Source organism: Zymoseptoria tritici, chromosome 12 (genome assembly GCF_000219625.1).
Source record: "Zymoseptoria tritici IPO323 chromosome 12, whole genome shotgun sequence".
NCBI classification, from domain to species: domain Eukaryota; kingdom Fungi; phylum Ascomycota; class Dothideomycetes; order Mycosphaerellales; family Mycosphaerellaceae; genus Zymoseptoria; species Zymoseptoria tritici.
In genome coordinates this window covers 1-7,867 of record NC_018207.1, presented here as the reverse complement: position 1 = coordinate 7,867, position 7,867 = coordinate 1, and positions in this window count along the sequence as shown.

Genomic DNA, 7,867 nt, shown 5'->3' with positions numbered 1-7,867 from the left:
TAATAATCTTGTTCATTTCATACGTCGGTAGCAGCGGTCGACCGGTCGACCGGTCCCCGCAGCCTCGGAAGTTTGTGCTTGAGACTTCAGCAGCTCTCCGAGATCTCCGGGAGATCGTGCAGCGAAGTAAGGTGATCGTGGTCTCGGTGCTGTAGGTAAGAAGAAAAGTCGTAAAGGCTTGTTGTTAAATAGGGTAATAATCTTGTTCGTTTCATGCGTCGGTCGCAGCGGTCGACCAGTCGACCGGTCTCCGCAGCCTCGGAAGTTTGTGCTTGAGACTTCAGCAGCTCTCCGAGATCTCCGGGAGATCGTGCAGCGAAGTAAGGTGATCGTGGTCTCGGTGCTGTAGGTAAGAAGAAAAGTCGTAAAGGCTTGTTGTTAAATAGGGTAATAATCTTGTTCGTTTCATACGTCGGTCGCAGCGGCCGACCGGTCGACCGGTCTCCGCAGCCTCGGAAGTTTGTGCTTGAGACTTCAGCAGCTCTCCGAGATCTCCGGGAGATCGTGCAGCGAAGTAAGGTGATCGTGGTCTCGGTGCTGTAGGTAAGAAGAAAAGTCGTAAAGGCTTGTTGTTAAATAGGGTAATAATCTTGTTCGTTTCATACGTCGGTCGCAGCGGTCGACCGGTCGACCGGTCGACGCAGCCTTTAGTGGCTCCCCGAGATTTCCTAGGGACTGAAGGGCTGTAGGAAGCGGCGCCTGCTTTGATGTGTGCCTCAACTGCTCTGGCGGTCTTGGCGGCGGACTTCTGAGCTTAGGACTTCAGTAGCTCCTCGAGACTTCCTAGGGACTGAAGGGCTGTAGGAAGCGGCGCCTGCTTTGATGTGTGCCTCAACTGCTCTGACGACGTATAGCCGATGAAAATCGACAACAGTCCTAGCACATCGACACTAGTCGGTTTGCCCGACCGAGAAATCGACAATAGTCCTACTTATAGCGTAGCTCGGGTCGACGAAGTCGACCCGAGCGGAGCTATAAGGCGATTTTTCGCGAAGCGACGAGTCGTTCGAGAGGGCTTCGGGGATTTTTCTATAAGCCCTTAAGGCTTATAGATTAAGGAAAAAATAAGAGACGTCGAAAAAGTACTCTCTTCGGGAAGCTAAAATTATTTTAAGATAATCGGTATTCTAGATATAATTTTCTAGAGCTTACTATAATTTAGAATCCTTAGCTAGTATTTTTATTAGAATTAGAATACTTAAAGAAAGAAGAGAAAAATAGAATAAGGGCTAGAAAAAAAGATTAGAGCTTAGAAAAATTAAGAGTAGATATCTACGTAAATAGCCTCTTTTAGGACTTTATAGTTAATATATACGCTTATTAGAATAAATAGTAGCCTTCTTAAATACTATATAGAGTTAAAAGGGCGTTAAAAGTATATAAACTACTTATATAATACTAAGAAAATATTAGAAGATCCCTAAGAGTAAGCTACTACTATTTTTATATTTACTATAAGAATTACTAGAGACTAGCGACTATTTTTCCTAGGCTATATAGATACTAAGAAGGGTTAGAAAAAGAGTAGATAGGTAATAGAAATTCTATAGAGCCTAGAAAAAATCGATCGGTAATATTAGAAGAGATTAGTATTAATAGATTTCTTTAGAGCTTAGGAGATTTACTAAGGACTAGCTACTATTTTTCTAAGATTATACTAATAGTAAGGAAGCTATAAAAAATAATAGTTAGGTAGTAGGAATTCTAAAAAGCCTATAAGAAATTAGTAAAAATTTTAGATAGGACCTAGATTTAAGCAAATTCTCTAGAGCTTATTAGATTTACTAAGGACTAGCTATTATTTTTCTAGGGCTATATAGATACTAAGGAAGCTAAAAAAAATAGTAGTTAGGGTATAGAAATTCTATCGAGCGTAAAATAAATTATCGAGTACTTCTTAGGGAGATAAGTTATAAGGAAATTATCTAGAGCCTATTAGATTTACTACGGACTAGTTATTATTTTTCTAGGGCTCTATAGATGCTAGGAAGGCTATAAAAAATAGCAGTTTAGTTATAAAAATTCTATAAAGCTTAAAAGAAAGGGTCGAGGAATTCTTAGTAAGATAAGTTATAGTTAAATTATCTAGAGCTTATTAGATTAACTATAGACTAGCTACTATTTGTTTAAGGCTATATAGATACTAAGAAAGCTATAGAAAATAATAGCCGGGTAATAGAAATTCTATAGAGCTTAAAAGAAATCGTTAAAGAATTATTAGGGAGATAAGTTATAAGTAAATTATCTAGAGCTTATTAGGTTTACTACGGCCTACTTACTATTTCTCTAGGGCTATATAGATATAAAGAAAGCTATAGAAAATAGTAGCCGGGTAATAGAAACTCTATAGTGCCTAAAATAAATCGGCGAGAAATTCGGATATAGTCTAGAGTTAAGGAAATTCTTTATAGCTTATTAGATTTACTAAGGACTAGTTATTATTTTTCTAGGGCTATATTAATGCTAAGTAAGCTATTAAAAATAGTAGTTAGGGAATAGAACTTCTATAGAGCGCAAAAAAAAATATTAAGTAACTCTTAGTAAGATAAGTTATAAGTAAATTATCTAGAGCTTATTAGACTTACTATAGACTAGTTACTATTTTTAAGAGGCTATATAGATACTAAGAAAGCTATAAAAAATAATCGCTAGGTAGTAGATACTCTATAGCGCCTAGAATAAATCGGTAAGTAGGTCTTAGGGTAGGTTAAGTAAAAGAAATTCTTTAAGGCTTTTATAATTTACTAGGGACTAGCTATTATTTTTATAGGGCTATATAGATACCCTATACCCTAATAGAAATAGTAATTAGGTACTAGAAATTATATATATTCTAAAATAAATTAGAGAGGAATCCGGATCTAGGGTAGTACTAAGTAATTCTTTAGAGCTAGATAGATTTACTATATAGGTAGTTAGGTTTTTATACGACTATATAGCTAGCCTATAATATATAAAAAATAGTAGTTAGGTCGTAGAAATTCTATAGAGCTTAAAACAAAGTATTAAGAGATTTAGAGAGGGGTAAGTTATAAATAAATTATCTAGAGCTTATTAGATCTACTAAGGACTAGCTACTATTTTTCTAGCGTATCTAAGTACTATTAAATCCTTAAAAAGGTAGGATAAGTCTAGACAAATTATAGCTAGCTTAAGGTTAATTACTCTAGTTCTAAGAATCTATATTATATATTCTCTTAAGCTATAGAGTTCCTAGTATTTATTATAAGGACATACTACTAAGAAAGCGTAAGGAAAGATAGTACTACTAACGAAGAAGTAAGAAATATATAGATCTTCTATATAAATATACCCTAAGCCTCTAGCTTTCTAATAATCCTATATCTTTTTCGGCCGTCCCCTCTTATTAGTCTTAACCTTCTTAGGCCTACCTTTACCCTTTTTAGCTATCGGAGGATTAGAAGATCCCTTATTATTATCGTTACTACTACTTCTATTACTAAACGAGCGCTTAGATCCTTTAGATATAGAGCGGCTTATAGCTTTATTATCTTCTTTATCCTTAGAGTTACTACTCGAGTTCTTTTCGATATTAATAGTAGGAATATCTATATCTTCTATAGCCTTAGAGCTCGACTGTTTCTTAACTATAGGTTTAGAGCTAGTAGGTTTTAGCTTAGGTTTAATATTATTAGAGGATACGCTACTAGCGCTTTTATAAGAGCTACTATTACTATTACTACTTAAGATAATAGGAGCCTTTCCTTTATTACTATCTTTCTTTAGTACCGGATTACTTTCTACTTTAGTATTAATAGTCGTTATATAATCCTCGATAATAGTCTCTTTAGAAGGGCTAAAGACTTTATTATTAAGTAGACGAAGAGCTTTAGGAGTAAGTCGATTTTTCCGGGTATTTTCTTCGGTTAAAAGAGTCTTAGGACTACTAAATATATTCTTAAAAGTAAGAGATTTATTAGAATCCGAGCTAGGGTTACTTAGACTATCTTTAGAGGACTCGAGTACCTTAGGAATAGTAAGCGTTTTATTATCCGAATTATTACTTAGGTTAAGACTACTAGAGTCGATAGAAGATATCGAAGAAGAGGTAGTACTATCCTCTTTATTACTAGTCGTCTTATAGCTTTTTACTCGAGAGATATACTCTACTTTATCTTTTAAGATCTCTCTTATCGATTTATCCTCTAGTAAATTAAAGTAGTTAAAGTATAGCTTAGAGAAAGCTAGGCTTCGGTTCGTAGTATCTCTAGTCTTATTACTAAAGTAGTTTGTTTCTCTAGCGTAGTTTAGATTCGCTACTTTAGTAGAATGTCCCGCTAGTATATCCTCGATATTAGATTGTTCTCGATTACTTAATTTTATAGCCGTTTTATTCGATCGAGGGCTTAATAGCTCCGGCCTCTCTACTAGTATACGCTCTTTAATTATATAGGTTATTAAATGTCTATACTCTTTAATACCAATTCCTTTATTAAAGTACTTTTTAGTTATATCCTTTAGAGCTTTACTTAGAGTAAGGCTCGTAATATTCTTATTATAAAGCTTAAAGAAAAGCTTCGTCTCTAAGGCCGTAACGTCTAGATAGTTAATCCGTAGATACTCTACTAGCGGAATAATAAAAGTAATATAGTAGACTATTATCCTCGTTAGGCGTATAGGTAGAAACCGAATAGTATTAGTATTTAGGGTAGTAGAGTCCCGGTTCTTATCGAGGTTACTCGTATCTAAAGCTATTAAATTATTACTCTTATCGAGGAAGATATCTCGTAGGGATCCTAGACTAGTATTTCGAAACTTAAGTAGAATAACCGCTTTCCCTCTTAAGGGACTACTCGATAGTAAGTAGATATTTAGCGCTAAAGATACTAAGAAGTTATAGATCTTTTTAAAGTAGCTTAGAATACCGTCTTTAATATTCGCCTTACTACCTAGAGTAGGATCTAGTAAGAGGTCTTTATTTATAAACTTCTTAATAAGAATATCCTTATATTTTACTAGGTACTTAGAGCTCGTTAGATCCTCTAAAGGCGTATTATTATCTTTTCGATCGAGAACTTTACTTAGATCTAGGTCTATTATATTTTCCTCCTCCTTATTAAATAGTATAATATCCTTAAAGAATAGATCCTCTAGATCTTCTAAGGATTTTATAAATAAGGTCCGTAGCGTATTTATATTAATTTTAATATTATCTATAGCTAAAGTATCCGGATCTATATCGTCTATAGGCTTATAGCTACTAATCTTATTATAATTATAATACTTTAGCTTAATCCGAAGGCTATAGTACTCCGTAAAGTAGTTACTAGCATTTATAGTTAATCTAGACTCGATAAACTTTAAGGCGTTATCTACTTTAGTAGTAGTAGTACTTAGAAGTACTAAATACTTTAAAGTAAATAGGCGGCTAGAGTAGATTAACTTAGATAATAGAGATTGTACCGAAGTCGTCTTTCTAAATATAATAGTATTCTTATCTTCTAGAGCTAGGATCTTAGCCGGATCTAAGCTCGCTATAATTAAATAGGTTATTAAAGGATTATTAAAACTACTATTCTCGTAGAATACTATATCTATCCCTAGAGTAAGAAGATAATCTAGAGTCTCTAATAAAACTCTCTTTAGATCTTCTTTAGCTCTATTACTATCCTCTATTAAATACGTACTAATAGTAGATACTTTAAATAAAAGACTACTAAGAGAAGACTCTATAGTAGGCTTAGAGTAGTAGGCTTCCGGCTCTCGATATATAGTATAGAGATAGACGAAGAAGGTAGCGATAGGCTTAAGGTAAGACTTTCTCGTAGCTATATCTAGCTCTTTAAAGGCCTTTACTTCTAGATTATTATTTCCCGGATTATAGTTATTAAGAGCCTTTCTAGTATTTATAGAGAGATCTTCGATAGAACTAAAGGTCTCTAAGCCTAGATCTATAGTCGTATAATAGATAAAGGCTAGTAGCCTATTCTTAAGAAAGATATTAGGATCTATCGTATTTAGAAGTAGTTCTAGGTCCTTATCTTCTAAATATCGAAAGTAGTAGGTACTTCTATTAAAAAACTCCTCCTCTCTATTTATATTAGATTCCTTAGGCGCGTTAGAAAGCGTATCCTTCTTTATACTACTAAAGACGTCTTTATACGTATCTAGATTTAGATCCGTATTAGATATACTATTAGTATAAGTATTACTATTCTCTTTAATAAACTTAGGTATAAACCTATACTTTAGATTATCCTTAAATCCTTTAATAGATATAATAGGAACCTCTCTTAGAACGTTAGGGTTAAGAGTAGTCGTACTTTTATAGTTATGTTTTTTATTTAAATGTCTTCGTACTTCTTTAGCGCTCGGATTAAGATAGAGACAAAATCGGCATTTATACCCGTCTAGATTTAGCTCTAAGTTAGGATAGTAGTAGGTATTATAGCTTATATTACTAAGTAACTCCTTAGAATTCTTTTCCTCTTTAATAAGTATATCTTTACCCTCTATAAAGCTCTTAATTAAATCTAGAATAGAGGTAGAGTTATAGTATTCTCTAGTCTCCTTATTATTCTTATTCGAATGTCCCTATTATATATAGTTAGTAGGGTTTCTAATATACTCTCTAGACTAGACTTACCTTTAAATGTTTTACTATATTATTAATATCCTTAGTAAGAGTAGTAGAACATTCCGAGCAAATTAATAGCTTTAGATCCGGATTATAGTCTAGCGGTAACCCTTCTAAGGACTCTATACTACTAGGAGTAATAGCTTTAAAGGTCTCCTTAGTATAAGGCCTATTATCCTCTAGTAGTTTATTAAATTCTTCTATAGTAAGAGGTCTAATTCTATCTATATTCTTATAATAAATACTACTAGTAGTAGAAGACATCTAGTAGTAGTAAAGAGTATAAGAGGTAGTAGTAGCAAAGAGTATAAAAGGTAGTAGTAGAGTAGATAATATAAGAGAGTTAAGAAAAGGAAGAGAAGAGTAAGAAGAAAACTAAAGGTTTATATAGTCTACTCTATTTCTAGATATATAGTATAGCGGTTTTAAAGTATAAGATATAGCGGTTTCTAAGTATATATTATAGCGGTTCTAGGGTATAGAGTATAGAATATAGAGTATAGCGGTTTAGAGTATACTAGTATCTAGATATATACTATAGCAGCTTAGAACTATATACTATAGAGGTCTCTAAATATATAGTATATAGTATAGGCGCCTAGAAGTATAGAGTATTATATATTATATATAATAGATATATAATATAAAAGCCGAGAACCTAATAGATTAATACTTTAAGTATAGCTTATATATATAGTATACTTTAGCTAGTAGTTCTAGAGTATAGATAAAATATAGGGTATATACTATCTCTTATTCTACTTAGACTACTTAGAGCTACGATATAGAGATAAATTAATTAACTAAGGTAAATATAAAGCGTAATCTATATAATAAGAATATTAGTAAATAGAATAAAGATATAGAAGTAGATAGGGTAGAACCCGAATCCGCGTAGCGCTAACCCGGTTAATAGGTTTAATTAAGTCGCCATAAAGCGTAACCCGTTAAATAGGTAAAAGCGTTAGGGTTAATAGGTTTAATAAAATCGACGCGAAGCGTAACCCGTTAAATAGGTAAAAGTATAGGTTAGGGTTAAGACATATAAGTAGGGGAGGTCGAGTAGAGACGGTAGTAGAGTTTAGATAGGGTTAAAGTTGTAGGGTTAGGCGCGCGCGTAAGCGCGCGGCGGTGAGGGTTAGGGTGAGGGTTAGGGTTAGGGTTAGGGTGGGGTTAGGGTTAGGGTTAGGGTTAGGGTTAGGGTTAGGGTTAGGGTTAGGGTTAGGGTTAGGGTTAGGGTTAGGGTTAGGGTTAGGGTTAGGGTTAGGG